Genomic DNA, 14,265 nt, shown 5'->3' on the forward strand with positions numbered 1-14,265 from the left:
CCTATGCAGCCAGGCATTTTCTGTTCAGTTCATCTTCTCCTTCCCGACCCCCTTATCCCTTTCACTTGGAGGTTAGGGGAAAATATGGCCTGTAGTTATCATGTCTTCATGGACTCTACAGTCTCTGATGTTTCTAAGTTGCCTTACCACAGTATCATCAGAGCCTGCATTGCAGAGTAAGAGTGGATGATAACCTCGAGGGTTTAGCAAGCTTCATATCCTCTCAGTGATGTCATGTGTGTGAGCTCCTGCTGGGCAGCAAACTAACTTGGAGAAATCTCTTGGATGGTGAACAGGTGCTGTGGCACCTGTCATTAAAGAATCTCCAATTGCTAACTCCTGAGGGGCTTTTCCGGTGGCACTGTTTCTAAGATGGATGGTGAGGATGAGTGTGGCTCAGCTTTAACTACTTGGCTTTTCCTGGATCAGGTCTGTTTCTCAGGTCCTCTGAATTCCCCAATCCAAGATTACAATGTCACTGCTGGTGCTCTTCTTCTAACTGCTGCTGACATCCTGACAACTCTGTTTCTTGAGGCAACAGCAGAGCCCTAAGAGCAGGACGTGGAATAGAACAAGAGCCCATACCTGCCGCTGCTTCAAGCCATTTCTGAGCATGGATCCCCAGGCCACATATATCTCGTCCAGGGTTGTCTGCACCATGTGCTGTACGGGACAATTCATCAGTTGTGCACAGCTCTAAGGGGTGACAAATTTTCCCAACTGCCCCAGGACAAGTGAGAGAGTCTTATTTACAGCATCAGAGAAGCCAGAGGCCACCAGAGCATCAGTTCTGCTGAAAAATGCAGTTCTGCTGCAGCACCCTCTGCCCACAATTCCTGACAAAGTGATGCACAAGCACTCACAGACACAATGTTTGTTCTAGCACAACATTTATTGGGAGCTTTGTACCGAGGGAAGCTCCCAGAGGGAGCAGCAGCAACCCCCTGAGGGAACAGACTCTCTCAAATATGGAGGGCATTCAGTGTCCAGGTGGTAACGTGAATCTTTGGTTCCAGGGTCCTTGCTACGGCCTCTTCAGGATTGTTCTGTACAAATGAGCATTGCAGACAGAACATAGTAATTTGGTGAGGGGGAATAGAAACTATGAATTTTGTGGTTATGAACTGTATTTCTCTATGATGTATTTACTGCATTTATTTACTTTGTATTTATGAGCCATAGTTCATATATGAACTATGCATTCTGAATTCAGAATATGAATTCTGCAGACCTAGACCCAAATCTGTGTTAAGGAATGTTACAATTTCTGGACTGTAAAGATAATCAATGTGTAAGCTTTTCTAGAGCCAGACTTGAAACATGTGTTATTTTCTTGCCACATCAGCAGCAGAGTTAGCAGTTTTCCTGCAAATGTGATGTACATCTTCCCATTTCTTTTCAGAGAAATGCATCATTCCATGCTAACTTTATGAAAGAAATAACTTACTGGACATGGGTGCCACAGTTGTGGCAAGAATGAGAATATGACGGTTGAAAATCTGAGCACTTCACACAGCAAACAAAAGTGTTCAAGGGATCTCCTTTTATCTGAACTTTCCCACATTTATTATGGTGTCTGATGAACAGAAAAGCAAAGGTGGTGCTGTGCCACCATCCTGTGGTCTGTCTGAAGTCCTGACATGATGTATAGGAGTGTCAGGAATGGCAGTCCATGCTTTTATCGAGGTATGGAGGGTCAGAGCCACTCCTTGGTGATGGGGAGTGGGGATGGGAGGGCACATGAACAGGGTAATATCTGAGGAGAGCAGGGGTATCATGGCAATAGAGAATGAATGAATGAATGAATGAATGAATGAATGAATGGTGTCATTCAGACTGAGCTTCAATTAAGAGACTTAATTAAGAACAGAACTATCTGCTTTTGAAAAACAAAAGGAAAAAATTATGGCAAACAGCATTGCATTTGCTTCCCAAAGAAAGAATGAGAACACAAAAGATAGAAAGATAGAATGACAGAACACAAAATTAGTTGTGGTCTTTATTTCTGGAGAGTTTTAATTGCAGTAAACAGCAGCCTACATGCAATGTCCCGGATCTGTGACAGAACAGGTTTAAGTAGGGATGCTAATTTCTTACAAAAGAGACATTGCAATTTTCTTCTTAAGAATGAAATTGTGCAAAATGGAAGATGCTGATAGCCTACATACATATATATTTCCAGAATTTGTAGTACCTGTTAAAACTAAGGCAGAAGCACTGAAGGAAGAAGAGACTGAGTAAAGCCTGTGATACTCCAGGAATTTTTTCTAAAGGAGTGGTATTTACATGTATTGCAACAACCAGATGGCATAACACTTCTCAAAAGAGTATTTTACTCTCCATTCTTTTTCACTGGCTCTGGATATTTTTCAGCAGTTGCTGTAGAAGTGTTCTCTGCATAAATTTGTGCATAAATAGAGAAGGGGTGGTTTAAGACTACAGAACATTCCCATGGCCTCTATATCCCCCCATGGTATTTTTCCCTGCCTAAGGCTGTTTAAAACCTTAATCTGGCTTGGACCAAAAATGCTTTCACCGTGGAGATGCGTCTAGATGCTATATTAAAACCAGATAATCTCCAACTATTTGAAACTCACTGATAAAGCAGGCTGCTAAAATATTGCCAAAATTTTCTTCTTAAACTGCAATAGCTAAAACTTCAAGACCTGCATACAAATATTTTTAAATGTTGGTCTTATACAGGGTTTAGACACTACAGTGGTGAAAAAACAACTTTTCTGGTGAACACTAGGTAGATATTGCTCTACAGTGAATTATATTGTAACCATGAAAGGATGGCCCAAGGCAGCAAGTGAATGAGTCAGGAAGATGGAAACTGAAGTTTTATTAGTCTCTCTCAGTTGTGTTTTCATCTCTCATGTTTTCTTTGTGGCTATCAGTTTTACTTTTTGGAAGCTCCTTTTATAGTCCAGTGGTTGTAACTGGCAATGCAGTGTACAGGCACTGAAAACTCTCATCTGCAGGGTCGGTCACAGAGAAAAGTAGTTTGGTATCACTGGTAGACTAAGCCTGCAGCCAATGCTGTGTGCAAGAAGTATCTCTGAAGCTGGTCCTAATTTTTCCTACTTGGAAAAATGTACTCATGTTGCTGCATATGTCATGCACTAAACTGCTGGCCTCATAGTCTTATTTTAGTGGTGACTGCAAAGCTAGAAACCTTGGATTTCTTGATATCTCCTACATGACATCTATAAGGATGTTGCAATATTGGGATATTTTTGCATTTTCCTTCATAATTTTTACAATTTTCTTTTAAAAATATGTAACAGGATAGGTCATCAAATATCAAAAAAGAAGGTTTAATCCCCCAAGAGCTAGGTGTACATGGTTCAGCCCAGTCTTTTTATGCTTGGTATCTTCTCATGTTTAGGAAACAATTCTAAAGGGTAGTGGTTTGTGAAAAACTTCAATGTGAGTTCAGAATGCTTTGTAGGCACAAGTCTCTGAGTTTCTTCTCCCATCATCTGAGTTTCTTCTCTCCCAGCTCCAATCCTTTAACAGCTGGTCTGAGCTGGTTGTCCAGACTCTCACCAAAAGAAGGAAGAGATAGTGTCAGCTCCAGAGGGCAATATATCCTGTCATCAAATCTGGATCTAAAATAGGTGAATTAATTGTCCCCAGGTGACTATAGAGGAAGTCTGGGAAATTGTCTTAGAGGAGAACATTATGCCCATCAGAGGTCATGAGGTGAATCAGTCACTTCATGTAGGAGAGAAGTCCTACTAGCTGGGTCTGTGAACCATCCCCATCATACAATATAGTCCTTCAAGGCTGAGCTGGAGAATGAGAAGAGTATTTTTACCTTTGTTTGAAATTAATTTCTGATAATGTAAATTACTATGAAATTGACTGGAAGATTAACATACACACTGGTCTAGCAAAGACCAAACAAGTGCCTCTGTTTTCAAAAGATGCATTGCCAGGGATGGCAGTGCAGAACCAAGGCTGGGTTTTGTCATGTGGTATAGGATTTTAAACTGTAGATGAAAAATGAAAACTGCTGAAAATAATTTTTAAAAGGTAACTTAAAACATGTGGGCAGGGGTTTATGCATGGAGGGGGCAGGAAGGAGATAAATATGTAGAGAGAAGGCAGAGGTAGATGTTTGAGTTGCATCTAAATGAGCTAAAACCTAGTAGCCAGTTTCAAATGCAGTCTTGGTCCCCTGTTCCAGCTGCAGTCATATTCATTTATTACCTTTGTTTTCTATGGCATCTGCCAGCCAAATGGACCTGTCCTGTAGCTGCGTGGCCACTAGATCATCTGATGGAAGCGCAAGGAATGTGTGTGGCCAGGCCTTGGGTGAAGAGAGCATTTTGGTAGCAGATGGCTGTGTTAGATAAGGTGTACACTGAACTTGTGCTCCTTGCCTTGGTGGACTGTGAGTTGGACTGATTGTTGGAGGCTACATCCACAAGGGTAGTACTGGGTGAACACACAGCTCCTTGTAGATGTGGACAGGATGGTAAAATTTTATCGTCATTGAGATCTTTCAGAGTTACAAAGCAAAAAAAAGCATGAGATCTAATAAAGAACAGAAGCTTGGCTGTTGTTTCAAGGCGACAAGTGAGCTCCCAGCTAGGCTGTATCTCCAAAGGTAGTTGCTACACTTTTTATTTGTGGTACTGTGCTTGAACTATGCAGTTTGGAAAGTCAATGTATCAGACATGCAGAAGCAATACTCAGCCTGCTCAAGAGGTAGAGACACCAGAAATACTTCCAGGTTTTCCTGATTTTTCCAAAAACAGAATGGTTGAGCATCTAGGAGGAGAGAGATTTTCTTTTATATTCTGAAAGGATGAAGAGGACCAGCTGATTATAACAGGGTGAATAGAACTGTTTTTTTAGCTTGTGTGGGTAAATTATAGCTCACAACCACATGAGCTGATCTGTGACCCTTTTCTAAATATGTTCTCCCTGTCATGATGGGTATTATTCATTTGGACATGTGATTCAAAGGAGCAAAACTTAGCATAAGATCTCCAAGTCACTGCAAATACAAAGATTTTACTCAGAGCAAGATGGCTCAATGGAGTACTAAGGACTTTCTTTCTCCATACTCCAATACTTACGCTTTCCCATATGTTATTGCCATCAGCTGCTGAGCTAAGTTTGAAAAAGGCTTTGGGAGGGAGGGCAGTGAGAGATGGGCAGTATCTAACAGAGTGACCATCTTCTGTGAATACTAATAAAAGTGCACCTCAGGATATTTCCCACAATTATGTATTTGAATGAGACATGAAATTTGATTTACCTCTCCTCAATCTCCTTCAAAGTCTGAGTTCTGTTAGTATTTTAATAAAAAAATTTCCTGGAAAAAAAGATTTAAAAAAAAAGAAGAAGAAAGACTGAGTTTTAAACAACTATTTTGCAGAAGGTAAATTGCGAACTTGTAAATATTTGTACTGAAAATATGTGCTGAGTCGCATTAGCAGACCATGCTCAAACAGCTACAAATACTTCATTGTCAAAATGTAAGGATGCGTTCCATGAAGGTCCACAGAGGATTGCTATAGGTCTGGTAGTATTTATTAATGAGTTGGGTGATGACACAAAAAGAATCATTATTAAATTTGAAGATAATGTCAAGCAGCAAGAGACTGCAAGTATTGTAGAGGAGATGAATAAAATACAGTGATCTTGATAAACTGCAGGTATGATCTTAAAATGTGGGTAGCATTCATGATGAATAAGAGCTACATTCAGACAGGAACAAGAAATTGCAGAAACACAGGACAGAAAGGAACTCTTTTCAAAGCAATTCTGTGGGCAAATACTTAGCAGGCTTCCTACAACACAAATTCAACAGAATGAAATAATGCTGGGCTAGTGCAAAACAGGAGGATGCTGCCCTGGGCTGTCTTTGCAGGTGCAGAGTGCTCTGCTCAGCACTGGTGAGGCATCAGCAAAAGTGATGTGTACACTTGTGGACACAACAAAAATGTGAAACAGCTGGAGGTGGTCCAGAGGAGGGCAATCAGAGTGGTGAGGCATTGAAAAAACAGGCTGTAAGGGAATAAAAGTGATAGTGCCTAATCTGACATGGAAAAATGGCTAAAAGACTTTAAAAATGTGAAATTCTGCTCCAAAGAGAACAGTGGTAATCTGCTTTCTACATCTATGATGGAGGACAAGAAATAATGGGCTCCTGTTTTAACATGAGATTCATCTTCAATATCAAGATGGAACCTTCTACAGATAATATTTCACTAAATAGTAGAATAAATTTCCTGGAGTGTCTATGGCATCTCCAGCACTGAATGTCGGCAAGGACTTGTAAACTGAGGTATAGTTGAGCCTACCCTGAGCGATGAGACAGACACAGTGATTTTCAGTCGCCTCCTAGGCTACAAATTGATAAGAAGCAGACCCCCACATTCTACTGAATAATTTACACAGTTAAAATTAACTATACTATTCTGAATGTGCATCACTGCAATCAGCTTCTGAGGAATTTAGCCTTCAGTCTCTAAGAATGTAAGCAGTAACAAGTTTAAAATTTCAGAATTTGTAACTTGTCAAAATTTGGGCAGATTTTCACAGAATAGCATATCGTTGTCACCAAGGCCCATCTCCCTGATACATTTTTAACAATAGTCTCAAACATGGGCATTCAGTTATAAAAATATATTTAACATGGGCAAAAGCCTTTTTTCATCAAATCTGCTTGAAGCCAGTTAAACTGATTTTGCTGAAACATTAAAAATAAAAGAAAAAAGAAAATAAGAATCCAGCCTTTTGCTGATCCATAAAGTGAAACACTGCAGCCCAAGCAGTTGAAGATGGAAGATTCTCAACTGTGCCTGCCATAGTTATTTACTTGAAAGTAGATTTGAGGATTCACTGTTTCATTATAATTTATAAGGCATTTTGAGATCCTGACATGATGTGTATTACATCTTTTAAAGCTTTGTGGAGTCGTTAATGGCAATGCAGATTTAAAGCAGTTTCTTGGATAATTACGGGAAAAAATAATTAAACTCATATTTTTTTTAAATAAGCCCCATGCATGATTTTGAATTATACCTTGTGCAAGTGTTTTGTTCTCACATTCTAGTTTAATAGAGCAGACCAGTTTGAAATGGGTTTTAATTGAATTGGGTTGTATCAGTCTCTTTACTGTCATAGTTAACAGGCTCTGCATTGAAGTAAGGACTGTGTTTCAAGGAGAGAGCTGGTGGTGGAGTTGTTCTGGCTGGAGAGGAGGAAGATGAGACCAGAAGAGAGCTCTGGGATCCATCTCATATTTCACACTGCTGAGATTTGCAAAACTGGCATCTGGATTCCTGGCTTTGTCGGGAAGGGAGATTCACAAACCTAGGACAGGATGACAGCACTCCAGTGAGACAAACTCTCTTATGGTCTTCTTGTGCCCAGCAAAGAGAGAGAAGGATTCTTCTTGTCACAGCTATGAGCATCTGAGGTTATGATCCAGCTTTGAATCTCCAAGTTTCTTTTCCCACTGTCCCTACTTGTGAGCCTAGAAAAATCAGGTTTCCTAGGCTAATACATGTTTTTTGAGTCCTTCTGCTGCCCACTCATTTTAGTGAACGCTGTACAACTGACCCCGACTCAGTCAGATCTCTTCCCTGTGCAGTACTTTCTCAGCAGCAGACAATTATTATAAATATAATAAATATGAATTTATAATATGAAAATTATTATAAATATAATAAATAAATGTTAATTGTCACTTGAATTTGAAGGCGAGTTTAAGGACTTTTCTTATGCAAAAATGTAGAAATATTTGACTGTGTACAGGTTTAACTGCTGTTAATAGGAAAAAACCCCAACAAAATGAAGTAACTAAATATTCACCAAAATCATGTCAAATGTTAAACTTCCCTACCAAAACCAGAACATGTACTGTGATGTTTAGCTACATAAATTAGCCAAAGAGGGAGAAGTGGTACCATCTGATTTAGATAAATCATCAACACCCTGCACATTTTTTGTAACTATTAGAGAAAGATTTTATATTTAGAAATGTATGTGTACATAAAGTGAACATATATAGATAGATACAGAAACACAGAGACATGCATTTCAATACTTGAACTGTGTTGGTGGGTACTATAAATCATCCAAGTACAGAAAAGAAACATGGTTCATGGTGATGTTTGCAGTTTCTTCCATATGGTAAATGCTTTTTCAAAACCATGAGATGATATAGTTTCTGCTGTGAAAAATGCATAGTTTAATAAGACACAGATAAATGCTGGTGAGAGAGGGATATAGCATATGAAGAGTATGATCAGGGCTATGAAAGGCACATACCGCATCTTTCTGGATTTAAGGGTTTTTTTAAACATATTTCATGCCTTCCTCCACACTTCAGGTTCTTCATTCCCACCGTGCAGCAGTTCCCATCACAGCTTATGTAATTAATCATCGTAAAGCCTATTTCAAACAGAAAAAAAGTCCAAAGGAAACTTTTGCAATATCACAGAAGAAAAAAGTCAAGAATGTTACGATTTATTCAAGGTAAGTACTACTTCTGCAGCTTTTCCAGACCAGCAGGTAAACACCAGCTGGAGAAAACCTGAATTCTATGGGCATTCACACATTTCTGCCACTTAGTGCCACGAGTTTTCATAACATTTGGCTACCTGACATGGCAGAAGTTGAGGGTCTGCCACGTTCAGGAAAACTTTACAAGTTCAGATCAGATGGATGGAGTGCAGCCAGAAGGCTGTTCTTGACTAAAGGACAGAAAAGAATAAACATTGATAGATATCAAAAAACTGATCTCCTGAGGAACAAAAAGAACACGTGGAGAGATCTTAGCAATTGATAGATGTTACAGAAGAACTTAAAATCCCCTCTACAGTCCTCTCTTTAACACAGGAAAGCATGAGACGATGCTAATTTCCTCACTCGGCCAGTGCTCTGACTTGTTCAGATGTGAGATTGCCAAGGCAGAAGAGAAAAGGATGCCTCTGCTGTATTTGAGCAAGAACCTGGATACTGAGGGAATGGAGTCCCTCCTCTTCTGATTAGGTGTATTGCTCTTTGTCCATTTTGGGACTCCAGGTAAGACAATGCAAAGCAAAGCTTCTTACACAAATCTCTTTTCAATACTTTAAACAAACAGGGTCTTCCAGACTTTCTTAGGAGGATTTAAAAAGACTATGAATTTTACTTTCCCACAGTGTTCTTTATTGATAAAAATGAACAGAAGAACTGCTACTAATGCTCTTCTGATGTCTTTAGTTTTATCAAAGAAAAAAAAAAGATTCTCAATGCTTTTGGTTTTGTGATTTTCCTAGATTCAGGACACAAGTTCTTCCATTCCTGAAATTCACCACCATGGCTTTTTTCCCTGATGATAACAAGTCACTGAGAAGTTTGTTATAAGTCACGCAAAATGTAAAAAGCATTAGAGCTGGCACAAATTTCATGTTTGCAAAGGCAGCTGAAATCTCTTTGCACAAAGGGAGGAATTAAGTGAAGCTCAACAAGGCCAGTACATGCTGGCTCTGAATGGTTCCTATTAAGTTGTCTTTGTTCTTTTAGCTTGCATGATCCTTGTAGGTGTAGAAGTATACATTGGGCTTGACACTGTTTAAGTCACTGCTCAGAAACTGCCAGTGTACATTACTTGCATTTTTCAGTCTGACATGTTCAATTTCTGCAAAACATGTTAACATGGATCAATGGAAACCTCTGTGGGCTGAGATCCCCACAGGAAAATTCTCCCTGTAGAGAAAGCACTCACACTCATATAAACCTGGCAGATGTAGCATCATCTCCTACGCTGTGTTTCCTTCCTTAAAGGGTATGCACGAAGGACTCAGCCACAGCAAGGCTCCTCATGCTTGACTCTTGAAGGATAAAATTTCATGAGAATCTCTGAGATGGAGGTGGAAGGAAGCACCATCTTTCCGAAGACCTGGTGTGTTTTGGAGCTGCATGGCTGAATTGTCATTTTTCTAATTGCTCCCTTTTTCTGCTGAATCCATACGGAACACAGCACACTCACTAGAGATTAATGGAGTTTTTAAAGAACACTTCCATGAAGACAAGCTAGGAATCACAGAGGGGTACCATAAAACAGTATCTGAGAGCACTGTATGTAGCACACAATGAAAAAGAGAACAAGCATCACTTGACCTGCTGTTTATTAGTCACAATGACAGGATGCACAATAACTTTTTTTTCTGGTGGGTGAAGTAAGGTAAGTAAAATTAATGGCACCCCACAACTTGCTCCTGCTGAAAGCTGGCATGAGTCTGTACTGCCTGTAAATGTCCAAATTTGCTAGTCAAGCTAGCCACCAATTTAATACAGTTAATTGAATGTTTACAAAACAAAGGATCCTTCTGTAAGAAGGCTGAGGAATTCAAGAGTGCCTCTGCAGTCTGATACATACTCAAAAATGTACCATAAAGTAAGCAAAGGGCTTTGAGCTGACATTTAAAAGAAAATCTATAAGAGGTGCCATAAAAGATGTGCTAAAACTTCTTTAAAACTACAAAGAAACTATAACATAACGACTGCCTGAAACAAAACAGGAGAGAAGAATTAATCCACCCAGTAAGGCCTTATTTAGTTTGCTTTAACAAAATCTGTAAAGCCTATTGCTCTGCTGTTCTAATGATGTAGGCTAAGACAGGAGATAGGAAAAGCCGAGACACGAAAGCTGTTGTAAAACTAGGTCACCGTTAAATTAAACATTTTATGAAAAAGAGAACCTGCCTTGAACAACTCTGAAAACCTCTTTGCTTTTTTCATGCCCTCTGACAGAGACGCTTACTCTGCTTTATTGCCTTAATGAGAAAAAGCACCACTTTAGTGACGTCTCAGCACCCACCTCGAGCCAGCAGCTCCATTTTTTCTTGTAATTAACAGCTACTGAATATTTATGAAGTAAGTGCTACGGGGTAACACTTACTCATTCGATCAACAACGCTGCTGGTTTGCAGACTGAAAGGAAAACACTGGCCCTACCTCAGAGCACCGCTACCACTGCAGCTGCAGCAGCTTCTGCTTTTCCGAGCTTTTCAAGCACCAGGAGAGGAGGATGCTACTGGCAGAAAGTTAGCGATATCTACTCCTCCTTTCTTCAGATGATCACAGGGGAACATGCTGCACTGTGACTCTTCACCATGTGAAGAAGCTGTTGGAATACCCTGGAGACTCCCACTGTTGAGCTGTGAGTAAGAGTTAGCACAAGCCCTATGAGCATGTGTAACTCTAGTGTCAGCCACGATATGCAGGGGTTGAAAGCTGTACATTTTGAAGCTGATAAAATGACCTCTTTACAGCAATGAGGATAATACAACTTTGGGAGAACATTACTAGGCATCAGGAAAATTTTCTACCGCTGCAGTCTTCAATAGAAGATATGATAATTTTATAAAAGGTGTGTTTTTGTCATAGAAATCAGTCTCTGGGATAAAGAAAAGCTGACCAAATATTTTCAATAGGACATGTTAGTGAAAATTAAAATCTAGCTCAGGTTCTTCAGTTTTAATGATTAAGTTTTAATCATTAAAGACAGGTAATGTTCCATACCTGGTGTGGAGCATGGTGGTCTCTTCTGGCTTTTAGATCTCATCATATAATACAGTGGAAAGGGAACAATAAAACTCTGCCCTCCTGGGCAGAAAGATGCATGGCAATCCCTTCCCATGCATTCTTCCCCAGTGCTTAGTGAGCAAAGCAGTGCTTCAGATGCACAGTCTTTTTCTGCAAACACTGCTGTATGTGCGTAGTTCTACATCAACTTGAGATGTCCCACTGATCTAAACGGAACTGCTTCTGCATCTCTAATCATACTCATCAAACTGCTGGACTCTCCCGCTGGGAAAGAGGCTAAACTGAGAAATGATTGCTGTGATGAACCAAGTCTGACTACATTGTTTTCAGCATGAGGATCAATGCAAATACAAAGCTAGCCTGGTTTTATCTGGTTTTAATTATGTATCATTTATTTTAGTAGTTAATGCATGAAAGTAAAAAATGTTGCTATGCCATTTTTCTTCATACCATTTATTACTTCAAGGGACCAAAGAATCGTTGTTACTTGAGAGAAGCCACTAGGCAAAGTTTCATTTAATTATAGTATAAAATGGAGAAATAAGGCATGAAATATTATCCAAACCTAAAATACCATTTAAATTGTATTTATTTATCATTTGCCTTTCCTTTTATTTGTACTTTTTGGTTACAATTTCTTCTGCTGAGCATGATTAAAATAAGCATGGAGGTCACTTTTGCTATAATGTCTCCATTCAGCTTCCTTTCTCAGCATTGTGTGCTGCTGTAGTATGGTAATACTCAGGCTGGATATATTTCCAGGGAACATATCAGTAATTTCTTTGAATTGTAGTGTTAATACGCATGTGAAATATTTTCTATCTATCTTGTACTTTGAAAAGAGCATTTCTGTAGAACTTGCATTTTAGACTGAGTTAACCTGATATATTTAAGCACTTAGATTTGTTGACTACTGCATGCACACTCCTTTGAGGGAGCTGTGAGAATGAAGACCGTGTAGAGTAGTCTTGAAATAGTTCTTCTTGAACAGACCTAAGACACTGAAATAGTTCATCGTTGATATTACATGTAGTCATAACCCAGCATAAGTCCATATAACTACTGATTTAAAATGATTTGCTGAGAAAATCTCTGTAAAAAAAAGAAATCTTTATTTCATAGATTGCCATTCTCTCTTTCCTCCCTTTGCCAGACAACTCTGTGCAGCAAATAATATATAACATGCTTGGGTTAATCCAAAGGGAATGAAAATTAATTTAAATTCAAACTTGATATAAAGGGGAAATATTTTTTAGATTATTTTTATTTCAAAAAAAGTATCCCAAAAATGTCCCGTGGTGTTTGAAAGGTGCATTTTCTTTGAACAAAACAATCAGGGAAGGTTCAGCAAGATCAAAATGTATTAACCTGCCACAGATGTATTTAAATTCCCACAGCTGAAATCTGAACCAAATCAATTGAATCAACACCCTGTAAAGTCTAATAAGGGTCAATGAACTTGTGTGAGGCATAACTGCAGAATTTTGCCACTAATATGCAATTTTGAGTGTGACAGGGAAAGAAATGTATCTTCTGTGTCGATGAAGGACCTTTTTGAAGAAGCATGTACAAACTATGCGGGCTAGAAACTGGCATTTGCAAGACTAAGGAAGGAGTAGCCACTAACAGTAAAGATGGAGATATGGATCCAGTAGAAATGGAAGTGATGCACAGTTGAACCACAAATAATTTTTCTTTTGAATTTAACATTTGAATTACTGCAGCAGTTTAGTGTAACAGACATCACCAGAAATTGTGCTGGGCAGACTATAGCCATAAAATAACAGGACATCCCTGAACATGATAGCTTTTGGTGTCAATCAGCAGGCTTATGAAATACAAACCTAGTTTCTATAAGATCCACGATGTTAGGAAATGGAGGGAACAGAGGCACCACACAAGGGCCTTTATGGCAGGCTACACGGGTAGGTAAGGGAGCCTTTCCCCTGTGCAGCTGACAGCCTCATCGTGAAGAGTTTCAACTGCCGTAATGAATCTGATGTGTGGGAACCAAACCTTGGAAATTCACAAACTTTGGCACAGAGATGGGTGTGGGTGCCTCCTGTCAATGGTCTGTCCTAGTGCATCCCAGCACAGGACTCTCAGACCTGAGGGTCAGTTTTGGGCAAGGTGAGCTTAACTTGCCTTCTGGAGAAAAAGGAATAAAAATTTCAGCCAATAGAGAAATTGGTGGATTTCCCCTAGGAAGTATGCAAGCTCCTTTGCTCACCTAGTTAATTTGTGGAAACTCATCCTAACCAACGGCAATGTCTTTTGTCGATGGGACAGGTCTGTGTGAAAGAGCTGGGTCTCCAAGCTGTTTTGTTGGAGTTGTGGCGCCTGTTAAGATTGATGACGGTGTGCAAAGCCCAGATGTTACTTAGGGAATCCTGACTGTTGGAGGACCGTGACCAAGAGATGAGACTTTCCTGGTTTCAGTTGGAGGACTTTTGCCAAACACTTTAATTGTGCGACTCAACACATAACCAAGACTGCAAGAGATAGAAGGCCTGCCTTCAGCTCCATGCCTTCCTTCGGGGCTGCGCCGAGTGCCCCAGCAGTGGCCGGGGTGGCGGGACACGGGGGCTGAAGTTCCCCCACGTCACCGCCAAAGGGCGGCCGGCTCGGCACTGGGGGGAAGCGGCGGCGGGGCGGGCGGGGGCGGCGCGCCCGGGCTGCCCGCAGCGGGCGCTGCTGCGGCGG

General features: G+C 40.1%; 1 protein-coding gene and 1 long non-coding RNA gene across 3 annotated transcripts in view; one reads left to right on the forward strand and one right to left on the reverse strand.

The window, feature by feature from the left end:
- Nucleotides 1-888: 888 nt before the first annotated feature.
- Nucleotides 889-11,049, reverse strand: LOC125328219. 2 transcript variants are annotated; one of them, XR_007204601.1, is made up of 4 exons: nucleotides 10,972-11,049; nucleotides 8,299-8,421; nucleotides 7,048-7,338; nucleotides 889-1,046 (listed from the first exon to the last, which is right to left on the reverse strand). It is a non-coding gene; the product is annotated as an uncharacterized LOC125328219 (long non-coding RNA). The 2 variants fall into 2 exon arrangements; XR_007204600.1 differs by having other exon boundaries at nucleotides 889-7,338.
- A 40-nt stretch (nucleotides 11,050-11,089) lies between these two features.
- Nucleotides 11,090-14,265, forward strand: part of RGS6 (regulator of G protein signaling 6) — a 276,484-nt gene continuing 273,308 nt past the window's right edge. The window contains exon 1 of the mRNA XM_048308531.1: nucleotides 11,090-11,176. The gene's annotated coding sequence lies outside the window, so the exon portion shown is untranslated. The remainder of the gene's footprint in view (nucleotides 11,177-14,265) is intronic.

Source organism: Corvus hawaiiensis, chromosome 6 (assembly GCF_020740725.1).
Source record: "Corvus hawaiiensis isolate bCorHaw1 chromosome 6, bCorHaw1.pri.cur, whole genome shotgun sequence".
NCBI lineage: Eukaryota > Metazoa > Chordata > Aves > Passeriformes > Corvidae > Corvus > Corvus hawaiiensis.